The 20,493-nt window shown below is 39.4% G+C and overlaps 1 protein-coding gene across 4 annotated transcripts in view; it reads right to left on the minus strand.

Annotated features, from left to right (window-relative positions):
• The window catches only part of DAB2IP (DAB2 interacting protein), a 249,502-nt gene that overhangs the window by 171,457 nt on the left and 57,552 nt on the right, over window positions 1-20,493 (minus strand). The window contains exon 1 of one of the 4 annotated variants that reach the window (XM_080402869.1): window positions 1-20,448. This exon is cut by the window's left edge and continues 4,627 nt beyond it. The exons of the other annotated variants lie outside the window; for them this stretch is intronic. The gene's annotated coding sequence lies outside the window, so the exon portion shown is untranslated. Of the gene's footprint in view, window positions 20,449-20,493 lie in introns of those variants that run through there. 4 annotated transcript variants of the gene reach the window in all.

Consider the following 20,493-nt stretch of genomic DNA (forward strand, 5'->3'; position numbering starts at 1 on the left):
TTAATTTCCTTACCACCTTAGGTGGAATGTAACAGCTTTTTGACAGCCTTGCAACAAAATGGTATGCAGATTCTGGATCAAAATGAGAAATAAACATTCGCATTAAATTAAGCAGAGAATTCATTGCTTTCTATTTATTGAATGGTGTCATGGCTACCAAGACACTATGGAATACTCTTGCTGTCTGTGTGGTGATGAAATCCAAATGTAAATGGAAAGTAGTCATTACACATATTCTAGACATTTAATCATATTAATGAGTAGAAAAAACAGTGCCATGTAAAAAAGGCAAGAGGAAAAATGTGTGTCTGAATAACTTAATATTAAATAAGCATTCAGGAGGTCTTACGGAAGTTAAATCAGTGCATGAATTCTTTTAGCATTAGTGTTCCAAACACACAGGACTATTACTATTGTTTACTGTCATTATGTTTATTATAGATTTACTGTGGTGGTGCCCAGAGATGCAAAAAAGATCAATGTTAAATTGTTTTGGGATGTGCGTACACCACCAACTAAGAGATGACTCTGTGTCCACAGTACTTATGATCTAACTAAACGCACACAGTATTGTACACATCACAGGCATAATAATCACCATGCCCATTTCATGAATGGAGCAGTAAAGCCCCGAGTGATTTACACAAGGTCACGTGGGAAGGCTGGGGCAGAGCTAGGCATTTACCCCAGATCCCTTAGTCCTTGCCCAAAGAATTAATAGAGCTTCCTTGCTCTCTCAAGACAATCCCCTTGTGATGAATAAGTATTAAGCATAATAGTATCTTTTTCCCCCTACAGTGTCTTTCATCCAACTCAGCACAGATGCCTTTGCAAATACTTGTTCAGCTTTTTAATGTACTTAAAACATACAAACTTCCTCTTTTCACTCGGGTAAAAAAGAAAGATCAAAGGAATGTGTCCAATGTTAAGCAGGAAAGTCAGTTATTTGCTTCTAATAAAATATGTTCTGATTTTAAGAACTAGTCATAACATATTATTAAAAAAGTGAATAAATGAGTGTGTCAACACACACAAAAGTGGAAGCTAGAGAAATAAACATAATGCCTAGGAATTCTACCTCTAATTCCCAACTAGTCCATCAACAAGCTGAGGTTTAGACCACATTTGATTTCTGCATACAGCAGGCAACTTCTTGACAGTGGGAACGCAATACGACATACCAGCTCCAAATCAGTGTGGAACAGGCAAACAGGAGGTTGACAAACATGTTATTCATTGTGCTGGAAGGACGCGTAGTGCTTTGTGAAAAACACATGAAGTGATTCACATAGGAAGGGCTGCTGAGTCCTGGGCAGGTTACAGTAACACCACCGAGAGTCAGCATGTCTGAGAACCCAATTGGAGACGTTTCCTGTGCCACGCAATGAACTCTGTCCTGCAAGGGAACAGGGAAGAAAGACACAGACTGACCTCAAAGTAGAACATGTTTCCTGACTACTTCCCAGCAGAACAATAGAGCTAAGGAACATAAACTTTTTCTAATCAGCTTTCAACTAGCTGGGGGAGACCAAAATAAAATCAGTTAACTTACTCTAAATTTATTGACATGTATTCCTAACGATAAAGAATACTCAGATAACTTGGTTTATAACCTGGCTGGTAATGACACTAATAAAATTTAGAAAGTCAACATCTACCTTAAGATTTGTGCTATGATTTCCATAGGCCTAATGAAGTAATTAAGCGCATGGAGTCCAACACAGATTGAAGAAGAACCTTTTATCGAAATCAAACATACTGAGCCTCAAAACAGGCTACTGCTTTCAACAACCCAGGAGGAAAAAACCCCTGAGAGTAAAGTCTCAATTGTATAGCAAAAATTCCCACACCAAAAAGAATAAATCTTGTACAAAACCCCACATCAAACAAAGCTCCTCATACATAAATGGGAACTGCACAACACTTCCTAGCACCATGCATCTTCCATGAGTAGCTGCTAGAAGGAAATATTTGTTTAAGCCTGATTATTCTTTACAAAAAGCCTTATTGCTGAAATAAAATGTTAACAATGATTCATTGAGTGATTAGCAGAGTAACTTCAGCTCTGGGTTTTCTCCCATTTCCTTCTCCAAGACAAAATTAAAGCAGTTCTCTACTATGACCTCTGTAAGCTGACCCATGGGGCTTTCTGTGAACTCAAAACCAACTTGAATGTATTCATTGAAACCCTTTTACTCGTTGTCTGAGTACAGTTGAGCTAACACTGCTATTTACAAGGGTCACCTAGCCAGCCAGACTAAAACAAACACATTTCCTTTTTGCAGAAGGATCCTGCCATAAAGAATTCCCTCTGACTGACGACACTGCTGCTAGTTCTCACTCGTGTGACAGGAGCTATGCAACAGACACCAAACGGACCCTGTGCACTACTGCTCCAGGCTCAAGAGATTTTTGTCAACAGGAGAATGAAGAAAGTTGTCTGGATTGTGCAGAGATTATTCACTCCAGTCTTGTAATACAACTGTTTGGAATTTTATTTACAGTAAGACACAATGGTGGGAATTTTTCCCCAGATTTGTGCTAATACTAACCATAACATTTACCACACACTGGTGCAATTTCTCTCCTTGTGCATTTTTTTATTATAAGTTATTTTTAAAATAGCCTTTTTGTTCAAATGAAATATTCAGAAAAAAACCTGGTTTTTCAGTTTTTCTATCATTTCATTAGTTACTACTACTACTCTTCTCATGTAGCAAAAATGGGAAAATTGGCTTATTTACTGTTAAAAAAAATGAACTGAAAGATATTCAAGATCCTGCAAATCTCATATTGAAAATTTGAGGGGAAAAAATGAAGCATATTACAGAAACATCACAGCATAGGAAAGCTGTTGATTATTTTATTTAAAAAATAAAATGTCCTTATCTTGTTTTTTTTAACCACCTGTTTACAGCTCATCTGTCTTGCTTTTCAGAAGCATGTTTGCTCTGTGAGCTGCCTTCTCTCAAATTTTTCACTGTTGTGCAGGTGTGTAAGACTTTCTGTGAGTGATGAGGACTCAGTATGTGTTCAATGGGTAAGATTAAAAAGGTGGTTGGAGGATAACTACCCAAAAATTCAATGTTTTCTAGGACAGCTTTGAAGTAAAACTTGTGGAAGACAGCAAGGCTCCCAGACAGTGTAAAGGTACTCCACACTTCCCAGAGATCAAACCAACCACAGCATCCCAGAGTTTGCACCTTCCAGATTTCCACTCTTTCTGAGGACACTTACCCATCCTACCCAGGTGCAGTATCTGTTATTATTTATGGTAAATAGCAGGGACATGCAACTTGTTTGTCACAGGAATCTTAGAACAGAACTCCAAAATAGCTCAGGTGGGAAGGGACCAAAAGATCACCTGGTCCAACCTTCTGTGGGAAAGGGAACCTAGATGATGAATTTTTATGATCAAAGAAGACTTAAACATTGCAATAGGTAATGCAGAAGACAAGCCATCAAAGAGAAGTATTGCCACTCAAGTCTTCCAGAAAGTAGGAGTTACCAGACTACTCTGTGCCATTGAGGAAGAAAGTACTGAAATTCAGAAATAGAGGGAAATCTAACATATAATGAACAGCTTGCACATCGCACTCTGATATTCAGTTATTATTACTAGTTACCAATATTAATACAAATCACACGTTCACATGCTGCTCCCTACCTATGCAGACATGTATTAGATGCTCATCTTTACTTTCTTATCTGCAAATTTAAATTTAAACCTCATCATCTTTAACGTCATTAATTTAATTATTAGATGTAATAATATATTATTGCAATAAACTATGTATTCTGCATTAACCTTGATCAAAATATTCATACAATAAAGTAAATTAAATTCTAAAAATATTTTTACTTTGTATTTCAGTAGCAAACTTGCTGTTGTGTTGCTGCAGGGAACAAGTTGATAAAGGTCTGGCACCACGGGCTTCCTATGCCAAATTTATTAGTTACTATTAGAAGTCTCAGCTATTTATTGTGTGTTCTAATATAATGGCTTTCCAATGTGGTGTACTAAAAGGTCAGAAAAAAAGATCAGCCTTTCTAAAAGCTGCTGCAGGGCATCACTATCCTTGCTTGCATGGAAGTCTAGTCTGTTTTAACTCAAGGTGAGGAGAAGAAAAGGGTTTTACAGGCATTAAGAGTAGCCCAGTAACTCACATTGTGCACAAACAACATGTACCTAATCTGAGGAATCCAGTTTGCTCCAAGGGAAACAGACACTTTTATGCTCACCCCCTGATGTGCAGCTGGTTCCAAAGTGCAATATAAGGACACATGAGATTTACACAGCAATATGAATCAACACTTGGGGTGTTTAATCTCATGGTAACATCGCATTGAAACCAGCATCTATGTTGACAAATGAAATGAAAGATGAACTTGATTACACATGCTATGTAAAACTTACTTCCTGATTAATTAATAGATTAGACACTTCCAATTCATGTTTAAATGCCTGATAATGATCTTACACTCATATAACAAATCACTGATTTATATGCACACAATCCAAACTTCATTTTTCATGTGACAGATTATTTTCTTTCTTTCCTTGCCACATAATTTGCAAACTACGCTACAAATATAGTTGCGTGTTTTACTTGCTTTTTTGGCATCAAATTACTCTTCCAAGGAATATTTTGGCAAATATGTTCTTCAGCCATCTTCCTTATCAGGCTCACGTGACAGTGCATCACAGAAAATATCATCTATTTTAAAAGAATACTCTGTTAACAAGTTTAAAAATGAAAATGCAGCTATTGTTTTTAAAGACCAGTATACACCAACTGGAAATCCTGCAATCAATTTTTAAATACCATTGTGAGGGTGGTTTATTTTAATTTATGTTCTTCCTTCTGGCACAACAACACAGTACTTGTCTCAGGGAAGTTATTGCCCAAGTTTAGCTCATTGCAAAAAGTGAAGACCCTTCTTAAAGTAACAGAAATATGAAAAAAAAATATCTAAGAGCAATACCAGGGACAGGATGTTTTTAAGTGTGAGTGAAAACAACTAACATCTCCAGTCCCCAAGCTCCACCAAGTCACAATCTACCCTTGCAAATTATCACACCATAAGGTCTTTACCTCAATGACCTCACAAGCCCAGTGCAGAGAACTGGCTGGTATGATAAATGACACTCCAAATAAATATATTAGAAAACATCTAGCAAGGCACACAGTTATTCCTGCCAAATGATGACATAATACTCTTCTATTGCAGTACCAGTTCAAACAGATTTTTTTCTGCTTATCGCCCTAGTTATTCATACAGATCTTCCACTCTCAAGAGTAACTCTCTAGTCTATATATACCCATTCCACTAAGACACCCATTATATTTTTAGATGGAAAAAGCTACAGCAAAAACTCCTCCTACTGAATTTATATCCTTTATTCTTCTAATATACTCTCTTTTACTGCGTTAACAAGTCTAACCTTTTCCTTCGAGTACCTGCAAAGGGCTATGCAATGACAGCTTGTCTTCATGGTCCTAGTACATCCATGTGGCAGCAGTCTTAGATGATCTGGTTTGCAGGGTTTGTACAATTCATCAGACAAAATAAAAAGGCAGCAAAGCTTTCTGATGCCTGTTTGGTGTTTTATTTAAAATAGCTGGGTGGTCTCAAAACAGTCTTCATAGAAGACACAAATAATAGCTCCTAATTGACAGAGCACATGTTTGCTCATGAACGGCAATGCAGGAATCATCATTCCATTTCCTTATTGTCTACCCTAAAGAACAGCTTTGCTCTTGACCTCTGTGCTGAACCTCACAACAGGTACTACTGAAGGAAACATGTAACTCTTTAAAAGGAGAGCTAACACCCAAAACAGAGCAAAGAGCTGATCAATACTTGCGATTGTTCATTAAAGCACTCCACGTACATTCATTAGTTTTTCACTACAGAGAAGAAAATGCACACCAGCTACAACATTTCAAAACAAATTCTACACAGAATGAGAAGTTCAGTGTGACTTTGATAAGTAACATAGCTGAGTCTGTAACACCTAAACAATGATGGAAAGATATATATATACACCACAGCAGAAAGAGACCAGTCAGACTGTCCACTGCAACACAGCCTCCCACCTAGCCCCTGCAGGATGCTGCTCCATAGCTGAAACTACGTAGTCAGTCTTTGCTAATCTCAGTCTAACTCAAAACTCTACTTATCTTTTTTCTTTCTAAATCATCCCCAGGACAAGACTAGAATCTCTTTTGAAATGTAAAGGCTCTGTAATAAAATTTAGAAACAACATATGGTACAAATATCAAGCGTGAACATCTCTTCCCATCTTGTACGTTTTAAAGACTGTGCAAACAGCACTTTTCCCTCGTTTTGATCCTGCAGCCAAAATGAGTCATCTGTGAACAATTATGGCTCTGGCAGGGGTCTGACTGTTTGAGAATGAAAGGAAACACTTTATTATTGAAATGAACAGTATGCCAAGCCAAGAGGCGACTGCAGAGAAATGTTAAGAGTCCTTTGTCCTCCTTTAGCCAGCAAAATTGAAAGCAGTGGATGCAGCACTCTCCTCTCAGACTCCTGATAACACCTTATTTCAGTACAGGCAATCTAAAAGCATAAGGAAATGTGAGCTGTGGAGATGAGCAAGTATGTATATGGCAGGAAAGGAAACACAGAGTGCCTTAAAGCAGGAGGCCTGGCTTGAGAAAGTGTTGGTTATTCCTGGCTTAGTTCTCTGAGAGGACTTGTGAACATATTAAAGGAACATAGAATCAGAGGCCACGGAGCTGAAATCTGAAACTATTAAAGGACATTTGTTGGGACCTTGGTACTGGCTGAGTTTAGCAGGCTCTTCTGAGAGGGGATGAAAGGAATTCCCCTTGAGAAAAAAAAAGCAACATAACAATTTAGTAGAGACACTGATCTTCCAAAGTGCAGCCCATTTTCAGCATTAATACTACTGTATCTGGTTTTGACACCTACTGTCAGGAGGGTATAGATAAGACCTCTCTGAATTTGTAAGGGCAACTTCCATGATGTAGGTGCTCACTAAGAGGTGGACAGGACAGGTAACTGGGTAGGTTATTGGTCTGAGGCACTTGGCAAATGATACAAGCAGGAGATGATTTTAAAATTGGACTACAAACTACATATGAGCAAGTAATTTCCAATGCATTCTTGTCTTTTCTTCCTTGAGCAGCTTGCAGAGGGAGGAGGAACAATATGTTAATCATCACCCAGAGCCTATAGACTATTTAAAGACTGTTAAGGTTGATAGAATGACAAGGGGGAGCAGTGCACACAGAATTGCTAATGGAAGGTGTAGGGCAGGAGATCAGGGAAGAATCTGGGAACCACACATTTCGTATTCTGAAATTCATTTCCATCCCCCAATGAAAGAGATGTTTGAGGAAGATATTCATATTCTGATAGCAGGACCTCTCAGGTCAGGACACTAGCTGAAAAATACCCCTTACTGTTCCTGAAACTCTGAGCTTTTGAAACCTCTAGAACAGATTATACCACCATTACCACAGCTCAGGCAGCACTGATCCCCAAAACTAAGTAGTCTGGCAGCGCTGGTGCCTAGGCTAAGATAGCATGCTTTATGCCATGTTGAGAAAGCTGTTGAGCCTTTCTGTAATACTGTAAAACCAGTATGAGGGAATTCTTGCTAACCAAGGCTAAAATACAAAACCCCTATGATCCTAAGCAGAGTAGAGAACATTTACAGGCATTGTATTTGTCTTGATGGTTGAGACAGTAATCAGCCTTAGAAAAGGCCAGATTCTCCTTTCTTCAGAGGGTCTCACATAGATCAGGAGCCCCACACTTACTGTATTAGGCTAAATGCAGCAGGCTCTAAAACTCCTTAAACTCAGGGATTTCGAAGGGTCCTGTTTAGCTCATTATATGCACTTTTGCTCCTAACAGAATTCACTAGGGTCAGATGTACAGATTTCCTCCTGGTCTACATCTAAACAAGACAGTCTGGCAAACACTGACAAATCTGAAGTGGTAAAATACTTAGCAGCAATGCTGAAAACAGACATCAGGAATAGGAATTTCCCAAAATGCTCGTTCTTTGCAATGCCGTGAAGTAGCCTATGGTTACCTTTACACAGTATGTGGTAATACTACACGGAAGGCATCTTGTTACAGTCAGAGTCATCTGGAATCTAATCTTGGCAGCCAGTGGAGCGCTCTTTTGTTCAGGTCATGTCACTCATAAACTTCATACCATAACACACACAGCTGTGTACAAATCAACATAATACAGGGTATTGTGAAGCTTTTGCCAACGTTGCCTATGCTTTACTTTGCATACATTAAGGCTACACCTCTTCAATTTGTCTCAAGTTTGCTGAACATTCCTAAGTAACAAATAAGCCCTCAGAGTCCATCAATACTTTGACTATTCCAACAGAAACTAGATAGTTTCACATTAAGTCATGTAAGACAAAAACAACTTCAACGGTCTCAGGCTGTGCTGAGCACACAGGGCAAACATTTGTTTGCACACCAAGCACAGAGGAACACGGAAGAAGTGAGGAAGCCTCTTCAGCTGAAAACGCCAGGAACACTGAGTGCCATGTCAGCACTTTTAACTCTAATGGAATACTGTTATGTTCTGAAGACAGACCTGCATTCAAGCACATCTTAGAGGGAAGTTTTCTCTGTCACATCATATTCTTTCATAACAAGGTAACATCCCTGAGAAGTGTCTAACGTACAATCTTTAACCTGGTCAAAGCTGCCATTTCAAGTAAATTCCTTCATTACCACCGTGCCTCTGTCCCGGCAAATGAACATTCTTATTTTCCTGGAAGAAGCTCTCCGCGGTGTTGCCGCAAATCTGAAGCCCCTGGTGCAGGCAGGGGAAAGCAGCGGCGCGGCTGCCCAGGGGCCGAGGCGGGGCAGAGGCCGGGCAGGGGCCGGGGCCGGGGCCGGGGCAATGGCGGGGCAGAGGCCGGGCCGGGGCAGGGCCAGGGGCCGGGGCCGGGGCCGGGGCCGTGCGCACGGCTCTGCTGCCCCCCGCAGGCCGGCCGGGGCCGCTCGGCTGCCCGGGCCGCGCTCTCCGCCGCGGGACACGGGGCTGCACCCGGAAACAAACCGCCCGCGCCGGGGACACAGGTCCCCGTAGCTCACGGTGACCAAACACGCGTGTGGTTACGTTTCCTCCAATGCCTGTTTTCCTTTCAACAAATGCTTTTTGCGCAGCTCAGAGAACTCTTTTCCTTGTTTTTTTCCACCCCAGACACTGAAACGCCGTGGCCAGGCCTCTCATACTTGTTATTTTAGCTGAATAAACTTTGCCTTTGGCATTAAAAGTAGACTAGGAAAATAAATACAAGGTCATACTCTGCAATTGCTTTGTACAGTCATTTTCAGGCACAGATACTAAAGGACATTAAAAAAAATTGCATCCATTTTATTTGGTTGGAAACCCCAGTGAAGTACCCGAGTGTGTTAAGTCACCCAAGGTCTCAACACTTCCAACTTAAAAAAAAACCCAAACCAAACAAGAAAAACCTTTGCTGTTTTGGAATAATATTTAAATGAGACATATGCAAGGCAAAGAAATAACTCAGGTGAGACACAGTATATTTCAGCACTGAAGTCAGTGGCAAAACACCAGATTTAAATACACGTAGGCCTTACTGTGACTCTTGCTAGTGATAAACCTGAGAGACAGGCAGGTTCATAACTCGTGGTGCTGTATTTGAGGTAAGATTGTCCAGACTTCACATAAACAAGAAGTAAAACTGGGGGGTTTTTTTGGCTTGCACTGCATTTCCTATCTTGTTCATGAAAACAAGAGTCACTTACATAAGATGCTGAGCAGTCTGAGGTCAAATTAGCAAAACTCTTACGTGCTTAATTTCAATATGATTAAATGAAATTGAAACACTAGTGTTTTCATTAGTACCATCTGTAACAGCATGCAGTCCTAGGCACGCTCAAAATCTTTCCCCCAAATCAGCTCCTGGCCATAACAAAGGTTTTACAGCACTACCTGGTAACTTTCCCAACCTCCTTTTTTCCATGCCATGCTAAAAAGTGTAAGTGGACTTAGTAATTGCTAATCCAGTTAATGTATTACTTCACTGCATACAGCTGACTTAAACATGCCAGCAACAATCAATTCCGGAGTCCTAGATAGAACCCAATTTCTGAAATACCCCTCTGCTTTAGAAATACATTGGATGCAATTAATAACCCAGTATGAAACACCTCCTGTGCCCAGGGCAGGCCTGTGGCAAGGGGCAGCATGTGTGTGACTCTCGGCTGAGAGCAGAGGACCAGAGATCTGAGGTACGGTGCCCCAGCCTTTCCTGAGTCACAGCAGCACCTGGAGCAGACTTCAGGGTATCTCTTTTCCCTACTACAAAGGGACTGGAGAAGTATTCAAGCTCACCAAGTGTTACGCGGCTTATTGCTGCAGCGTACTCTGAAAGCCCTGGTTTGAACAAGAATCAAGAAGGACTTGCTCAGTGTTTTGCAACCATGAGACGAAGCAGTTTCCATTTTCTAAGCTATCTCCCAAACCCACTCTGACCTTACGCCCATTCCCAGATAATTTTGCCCTTCTTCAGTGGAAGTGCCACCAAGCTGAATCATACAGAGCGTGGTTTTTTGGCATAGCCTGCCTTATCTCAAGCAATGTTGTCATTCACTCACCCTTGTGAAGTACACTGCCCCACAGGCCCAGCTTTACTCTCTGAATGCGCAGAGCACTTCCAAAATGAGGCAAAGATGACTAAGAAAATCTCACCAAGTTAACAGGAGAAAAGGAGGTGGTGGAAGCTGCTGGCTATCTGCCAAGTTTCTCCACTCCGTTTTTTCATTTTTAGTTTCTGCTCTTTGCTGGAAAGTTTCTACTTATGCTCTGGTTTCCATGGAAACTGCATTTCTTGCCTTTCTTCTCTAGCATTAAATTTTTTATTTGATTTCCCTTCTTCCCAAGACATGACTTTCTTTTCCTTTTGAAAAAAAAAAAAGAAAGAAAGAAAGAAAGAAATAATTAAGCGTTGTTTTCTCTTTGGTTGGAGATATTTTTAAAGGTGGTGTGAGAGACTTTCTTCTTAGTCTGATGGAGAATCTGTATATAATAGTGTCAGAGAGGTAATCTTCCAAGTAAGAATATCAGGGGATTCCCTTGCAGAAAACCCATTTACCATAACTATCTTACATGTAACAAGGTTACAGCATGTAAGCATTCCAGATACTGTTGAGCCCAACATTTCTTAAAAATTGGCTGGTTGTTTTTATGAGACCAGACCTGGCCATTTTCTCTAGGACTAAACATTCCATTATTGTAAAAGCATTACTTGTGATTCCTGAGCAGTCTCAGGAGAATACATAATAGTTTAATAATTGTAACTGCACTAGGAATGTGGTCTTCAGTTCCAAATTGTAAATATTTTCACTGACAATCTTCTCATTTGGCTGGGAGTGCTATTAGGGCAGGTGACAAGCTAAGGGACCCTTCCCCTATTAGTGGCTAATCATCTGAAGGCAGTGCCCTGCATATCCTCATGCAAAGTACACAGAGACAAAACCCTCAGAACTCACGGAGCTTAAGCTAATTAATTTGTCTTGCCCTTGCCATGTTGGGACTGAATTATTTGACAACCTGAATTAATGTAAGAAAAAAATCATCAGAACAGCAAATCTGGATTAAATCTAGTAATTTGGTTTTTTCCAAGCTTTAGGTTCATCATAAATAGAAATAGTGTACAAGCTGCAAAGCACTAAAATAATGCAGGTTTTCATCCTATTTCACTATGAAAGATTCTCTCCACATCTAAATTCTCCATCACGTTCGGCCATAAACTGACCCTCCTGTACAGTTGTAGATTACAAGGTTTTTAGTCTTATCTCTGCCTGGTGGGATTTCACAGTAAATTCTTTCAGGACTGAATAATTAAAAGAAGCAAAAACATAGCATTTGGCTCACATGGCAACACAAACAAATCTGTCCATGGGTGCTATCTTGTTTGCAGCACATGTGCACAGATTTACATGTAGGATTGAGGCTTAGTGCTCTGTTTGTTTAGATTTTTCATTATTCAGTACCCCAAGCATAAAGTAAATTATATAAAGACAGAAATGGGAACAACTTTAAGAGTGAGCTGACCTTATGATCATCCTAAATCATTTTATTAGCCCCATTTTGCATGTTTTAGATTTTTACTACTCAGAAGAAATAAGGGATATGGTAAGAAGTGAGGAGTCCAGTCTTCCATGCTTGGTTCATGCTTCCCTCCTCTTCTTGAACTCCCTTCTCCAATGAATATCTAGGTCAGGAATTCACAAGATCTTATAAAAATCTGGCAATGTTCAGTGTGTTTGGCAGCCAAGCTATTTTAATTGTCAGATATTAAATATATCTGCCAAGATCTGTGTTGTAAGATCCCTTACAACATACACTCTGCATAAACTCCCCATTGACTGCCTTAACTGTGGGCCAGATCCCCCAGTTCAAGTAGAAGTCAGGAGAAAAGTTTTACATATCCAAGTATGGCCTCCCCATTTTCTTCCCTTTGAGCTGGCAGGATTAGGGATTCAAAAAACTGCCTTAGGCATAGCCCCCTAAATTGCTGCCATAACATGTCTTTTATGTGGCTACGGACGGGCTTCATGTCTCCACTGTTTCAATTCCCAGAATAGGGATTGATTTAGACAGACAGCAGCTTACTCAGCTGCTGTGCTGAGGCGAGAACATCCAGGCAGCCCCTTGCTCATCTTCGCTTGATTTAATGATTCGCTGGCCAGACTACAGAGAGCGTCTCAGTAATTCATTCACCAGTGTGGCATGATTTGTTGGTTGCTGTTCCTCATCTGTAATTGCAATGAGAAATGCTCATCAATCATTACAGCTTTCTAATATAATGTTTTGAGATACAGCAATGAAGAGGCTTCAACCTGGCATATCTTTTTGAAAACATTCTAATCTTGCAAATAAAGATCTGAAAGCTATCCAAATGACGAGCCTTAGAAAGGCTGAGAACCATGCACTGCATGCGCTTTCTGACCCTAAGGTGCATAACCACTCCCACAACAAAGAATGAATATTCCTCCACTTACTGCAGGGGCAATTAGAGGCTACAAGTAAAATTTGCTGATCTTCATTGCTGTAGTCAGTAACACCAAACTCTCAAGTCACGGAATCAAAATATTTTTGTTGATGCTGCTGGTCTGATTAATTGGTTGGCATCACAGGATGCTCCATTCATCCCACTGCACTTCCCCATTAAATACCATCTTTCTCCTTTATTACTTTTCTCCCTATATTAAAATACACATCATATCCAGCAAAGAAGCTTTCTAAGGATGGAAGTGCTAACTTCAGTGGCTCTAATTCCTGTTTTCATCTTACATGATCCAGAACTCTAATTTGACTAGAAAATGTCCTTTTCACAATTTCTCTATCTGAGCTATTTGATCACCATTATAAATGTTTCCTCACCTCTGTGAAGTGCAACCTGAAAATCATCATCAGTTTAGTCCCCAGTAGGACAACAGAATCCCTGTAGGTAAAAAGCAAGACTGAAAGGGGATTCCTGGGTAGCTGCACTCTGTATCTCTACAATACTTAGCACCCTCATTATTGCCTCAGCCAAATTTTAAAACTTTTTTCTAACTGTACTGTTAGCATCACACCTTCCCAATAATGTCCATATTTGAATTGTTCTCATTAATTTCCTGGAGTCTAATAGAACACAATCTTAACACGATTTATTGAGATGATTAAAATTCAGAAAACAAGCTTCTCCGTGCTCCATAAAGCACAGCAAATTTATTTGCTGCAGTCAGTAAAACTCTGCTGCCTAAAGCTGTGCAGTAACTCAGCAGAGCTTGAGCAGTAACTGCAGGACCCTTAAAGCTGCACATTTCAGATAATCAATTAGAGCTGTGTTTGCACCCTTGGGGGCCAGCTTCAGACACACCACATGTTAAAGTGGCTTCTACACCTGTAGATGCAGAAAAAAAGATTCAGAAAATAAAAGCTTAGCAGTGGATTGTGAAGTTTATAGTTAGTCTATTGTGTTCAGCTGGCAAGACACCACCTAGTTCTACAGAAGACTGGTTACCACGAACGGCTTGTTGAAGTCAACATTGTAGCCTTCGATGTTCTTGTAGGGAAATCAAGGAAAACTGTAGCTTCTAAGGTTCACAAAGGAACAACCAACCAACAGGGCGCCAACATATTTAACAAACACAAAATACACAGTAGGGAAGCTTTGGGTTTTCAGATAAGACAATGTGACAAAGGGACAGGAGCACTATTCTACCCCTCCCAGTGGTCTGCAATGCAATGAAAGTGATTAAGGTGTCTCTAAGAGCTCCTGGGAAGCAACACTGGCAAGCTCGGCACAGCTCTTAGATCCACTCTACCTGGACTTCACTGTTCTGGGATTTCAGGATGGAAAATACACAAATGCAGTGCATGTTAACTGTTTCTGCTTGAGCAGTGGGCCAGCAGTGTCTTCTGCTACAATTTCTTGAATGCACCTTCAGGAAGCTACATTAAGGAGTATACAGGTTACACACCTGTCATTTCTACCAATTCTACCAACTATTCTACCAATAATTGTGACCAATTTTAAGGATGTACATTTATATACTCTAGCATCTTAAGTCTCATTAACCAAAACCAAAATAGAACAGATCTTTCATCCACCAAATAATAATAATAAAAAAAAACAAAATTACAAACCAGCTGGAATCACGACAAATCTGTAAAAAGGCTGCAAGAATTTGGATACAGCAGACTCAAGCCCTAATGCATGTATTTATTCAATAAAACCACTTTATTCAAGACAGCTCACAAAAAACCAGCTTGCATTTAGACTGCCTCAAAGAAGAGATGTCACACTACAGATTTTTCCAGTTAACTATGAGACAATCAGTTGTTTAAAGTTACCTGTCTTTGAAAGCTAATTATTAAGGAAATTTAGGATACAATTGGCCTGAATAACAGTAAACTTATATTACACATTCAGTAAGCACGACAGGCAGGTGATAAATTGCAAAAAAAAATGCTACATCAGGGTTTAACTTTCTTTGAGTCACCCTTTACTGCCCCAGCATTGTACAAAATAGCCCCTGCTTTCATTACTAATAAAACACAGAATTAATTACTCAAAATAAAAGAGGCCTTGAAAATGTGCCCAGACAGTGCACCATGCTGGCTTTTGGCTTTTTTCACCTATAAGGGAACCTCAAACCCATTTCTAGCTTTTTCCTTGAAGTCAGCTGCACCACATGCAGGTTTCTTCCAGGTCCCATCTATTCAAAAGTGGGTGTTCATGACCTACAGACCACAGCAAACACTATAGTCATGATACTCCTACCAAAATACTTCAACTTATGGCCAACAGCACTATAGATTTAATTTCTCTGACTGCATTATGATGAAAAATAGAGGGTTTCAAGAGATTCAGTCAACCAATAGAAATATTTTAGAATGGGATCCAAATCTTTCAAATATGTAGTACTGGACTGAAATTCTCCAGGGACTTCTCGGCAGTTCTGCTCCAGCTTGAACAAGAAGAATCCTAGGCTTGTTATTATCAACAGATGGAAATTTTTGTCTCCCTGCTCTACAGTAAGAAGGATTCCGGCTTTTCCCTGAATCGCATCTTCATGGAACATGCACGTTTTTGCACAGAGGATAGCTGTGCATGTTTTCATCTTGGCAGTTCTCCAGAAATTTGCTTCAAGACATAAAGAAATTGCACCAAATTTCTGGGAAATTTTAGATCATGTCACCCAACAAGCTGAGGCAGGGCTCTGACAGCAGGCTGCCTGCATTCTCGTCCCCTTTCAAAATAACCTTGTCATAAGCAGGACTAGGAACAAGCCACAAAACTTCAGAGAAGTACAAACACATCTGACAAAGTTTACACCAATTCATGACCAGAGTAGTTAAAACCTCCTGGGCAAATGTCCAGCCCTTTTGGCAGCACTGCATTAATGTAGAAAGAAAATATGGGAGAAAGAGGCAAATGCAACAAGCACAAGAACCATTCAGCAGCCAAACAGCTGCATGTCGAGACCAGGACTTTCTCAGCAGAATTAATTTTCTAACCTGGCCGCTGGCAGCACTAGCACTGCACAGCCCCAGACTTCACGACAGGCCTGAGCACAAGACTGGGAGCCTGGAGACCTGGCCGGTATCTTGACAAATAAGCTGTATGGCCATGGGCAACTCCATTAATCTTGCTGACCTTTAGTTACTGCTTTGTCTGCTAAGGGAATGACTCTTTTTTGCTTTCTAGAGTGCCTTGACGGCTGTTGATGAAAACAACTATGCAAAGAGGAGAGTTTAGATGGTTTTTTTCTAACTGTCAGACAGTCTGAAAGGTGCTTTATCTACCTACCAGTATTTTCCTGCAATACCTCACTACGTAAGAACCCACTGAGTCTGCTGAGCTACTGTAAAGTCAGTTTCCCAGTTCTCTGAGGCAAAGTATGACAGATAATGAAGGTAGGATTTAGTGTGTGGGTTGAACCATTTTGTGAGATTTCAATTGCAGAGGTAAAGTACTGGCTAAATTTTATGATCATGGAGTTAATTTTTTTGCTAAGAAAAGCAAAGCCAAGATGAGGATTGGCTCCAAAGGTTACATGGTGTGTGGTCTTTGCATTTGAAGAGCTCTGCACGGCACTCACTCATGTTACATGCTTTAATAAACTTAAGATTCAGAGTAATATTTATAAAGCTAAGATATGCAGACTTTTTTGCAATCACCTGGGTACAATCACCTCATTCACAAGAACTAGCTATAAATTATGCTAACCAGTGAAACATTCAGAAGATGAAGAGGGGGTTTTGTGTAATTTTAAATGGACTCCCTATGAAGAAAAATAAAAGGGGAGATATAAAATTACACAGTTTCAGTGAGCATTTCTTTTAAAATCTGTTGTTGTGTGTCAGTAATGTAAATGTTAAAGCACAGTGATCAGGAATTTAAAACACGTTTTTATTGTGGGACCCCCCTTTCATCTCTCCACAATGATTAAATATAATGCTGAAAGGTTTTGCTGTACACAGATATTGTTTTAAGCACCAATCCTGCCACTCAAATGAAGCCTAAATGAAATGTCCATCATCTTGCTCTCCAGGTGACAGCCCTATGTCTGAATCAGTCCTTCTGTCTGATTTAACATTTTACCATTACTCTATCTTAAACATAAACCTTTTTTTTTGTTTTGTGGGTTTTATGAAATAAAAAGTTAAATAACACAATGAGATATAGGTTTTACGTTATGTTCTTTGGGGGATAATTTAAAAAAATATTTAGCTTTAGCCTACCTCTAATGTGTATTTCAATCAGTGGGAAATTCCTGTGCATTATTCATGAATGACATTCATGCTGAGCATTTGGTACTCCTAGGAAGCAACAGGTAGTAAGTAGAATTATAAAATATCACTATTCGTTAAGTTTGTGGTTCTTCCTATAACACCTGGTATGTAAAAGCAGAACATCCGACTAACTCTCATGAATGAAGATCTTGCACATCAGGTATGTTACCCTGGTTTATAGAGAGCCGACAGATGTTTAACTTTAGAAGCTGTATTTCCATCTGTTCAACAACACGGGAGCTTCTCTGACCACTGCTTTCACTACCCAGAGGGCGCTCCTAAGTAGCCAAAAAAGGTGAGGAGAGCACAGCACGGCAGGTAGGTGGCTGTGAAGTGATTTCCCGTATTTCAACTTGGGTTCTGTACTAAAGTATAAGCGAAGCAGAAAAAAGGTAATACTCCACATGTTTTTAAACAAGTCACAGGATTGGAAGGTGAAGTGTGACATTTGGCGACTTTTATTTATGGATGGATAAGAAGAAGTAAAGAGGAGTAAACAACTCTAAAGCCACAGAACAAAACACGGTATAGACAGGATTAGGCTGTAGGACACAGGCCACCCTGTTATCTATGTGATTGCTTTTCTCCATCTGTCTATGCACAGTCTTGCCTTTCCTAGAATCAAAGCATAAGTATCACAGGGTTATATGAATATTGGCCAACTTTTTTAGAGTAGTGCTTCTCTACCTTTTTTGCCCAGGTTTCTCTTTAATCAAGTAAGATTTTTCACCCTTCCCTGAAGTTCAGAGGGTACTCGGCACTTTCATTACTGTTCATAGCACTTCACCAGTGTATACAGCAGGTGTATAATCAAGAACTATTTGTAGGCTCTTCACTTGCCTTCTTTGTTCAGGTGATGTCAAATTCAGATTCCATGAAATAAAAATCTTCCAAACGGAGGGTATAACACTGTGTCCAGACTTGTATAATGCACACATCTTGCAGCCCTCCTCTGATACCTGTAAAACAGGCCTAAGGGCTTTAAATCATTAAGGAATCTATTTGTGTGTCAATTCTTTCTGGTTTCCATGAGATTATTTGCACAGACATTACACAGTGATGATACTTGGGACACAAAACTCCATTAACGGGAGTGATGTGCTGTCTAAAATTAACTATGTATTTCTTTTCTCTGCAGTTTCTATAGAACATGAGGAGGGATGCAGATGGTTGACAGCAGTGAGATTATAGTGATAGCTGTAAAATTTGATGACTGTTATCAAAAGCATCGTATGGCTTACGCTAGCAAGGAACAATTAAAAGAAAAAAAAAAAAGAAAAGAAAAGAAAGAAGATTTCCAAGCTTACCCTGGACAGGACAGCTCGCAGAATAATTTTGTCATCACACTTCATAGATTACTATTAGCAAAAGTAAGTTCCAAGCCAAACCTGATTTTAACATGAAGCACTGATGCCCATTTACCATAAGAAATAAGTATCTTAAAGGAATATATCTTAGGGCAATCCCTGTGCACTAGGGAGTAGTAATAGAAAGGGATTTAAAATCCAGTTTCATAATAAAAGATTTATTAAAATAAGATGCTACTTCAGACCTTAACAGATACTGGTTATCCAAAGCAATTACAGGAATAAATCTGTGAATGAAGTGATAACTGCACTTGAGATAAAGGCTAAGCAGCTTCCTCCAGTATCTCTGGACTGACTTACTCCAGCTAGAGCACTGTTGCTCCATGGCTAGAAAAATATCATATTGCATAGTGTTATATTGAGGCAGATGATTGACAAAGTAAGCTGAATCCACTAACTTCTACCACTTTCAACCATGAGACTTCGTTTCACCTCTATAGGTGAAACATTAATCCAACCTGTGAGAGAATGATATTCACAACCTTCCCCTATCACAGATGTCACTGTTCAAACTATTCTCTCTCTTCTCTTCTTTTGAGAACTACCTATTTACCAAGCTGGCAAAGCTCTCCTATTCTTATTTCCCATCCTCTCTTCTGAACTGCTATGACTGGAACTCCAGACTTCCCGAACTTACAATGATTTATTGAAACCAGTTCTATTTAGTAAGAACTCTGACAAGCAGAAGCTATACCAAATGCACCAAGCAATTCACAGAAAAAGATAAAATCTCCCAAAATTTTCAAGCAGTTAAAGAAGAGACTAGTGAAGGGTTGGCAGTTTTCCATGCTCCCTGAAACATGGGAAGATCAGAAACAGAAAGATTTGTATCTTTTATTTTTTAAGATGCACATCTACCCATTCACTAACTGAAAGTTAGGCAGTATTTCATTAGAAATCAAGACAGATGAAAGCACTGTTCCTTGCTAGGTCTCCAGATAACATATCCAAAGCATCTGCAGGAGATGGACCCTTAACACTTAAACATTATAGAGTCTTCAAAATATCCATGTTACATCTACTGGGATACAAGATTTTTTACATTAGGAGGAAGTTAATTATAATCCAATGGGGAAAATGTTTCTCTGTTGTTTTTTTGATTCATATTTAATTTCTATCCTACACCAAAATATGTACATATATAATTACTTTAAAATATTTAAGAAGATTTCTTGGTGCGGGATCCATTTGCAAGGAACATGATACTGAGCGCCAAGACTGAACTGAAATGTTTTACTGACAAAGCATCAATATTTTCAAAAATATGTACGCTGTAGAGAGTATGGAATTCAATAATTTACAGATTTCTGTAACACTGGTAAGTTTACAACACATAAGGTCTTCACCCTGAAGTATGTCAAGTAAAATCATGTACTGTTCCTTCTCTAACATGACCAGACTTTATATGTAAACTCTCCCCCTTTGAAGACATCAGAGTACATTATTAGCTGAGATAATTTCTTAATCTAGTTAAACAGCACCGTAATGTAAAAAAGACTAGAGAAAATGCAAGCATAAATTGCTGGCTCATCAAGGAACTTAATTTCTATTAATATGTACTTCATAGAGGACAGAACAATTCTGCCTCCTCATCCTGGTTAAGGATAGTAAATGAAAGAGATTCAGTTTCCTTTCTTTTAAGTCAACATTAAATGGTGACACCTTTCCAGAGAGCTGATGGAACACCGCTTCCCTTCATCAGAGAAAGAATGCTCTAGATTTTAAGAAAATCTTAAGTTTTAAGAACATACAAGTACTGCATATAAAAAC

Source organism: Falco punctatus (assembly GCF_963210335.1).
Source record: "Falco punctatus genome assembly, chromosome: 9".
In the NCBI taxonomy this organism is placed as follows: Eukaryota; Metazoa; Chordata; class Aves; order Falconiformes; family Falconidae; genus Falco; species Falco punctatus.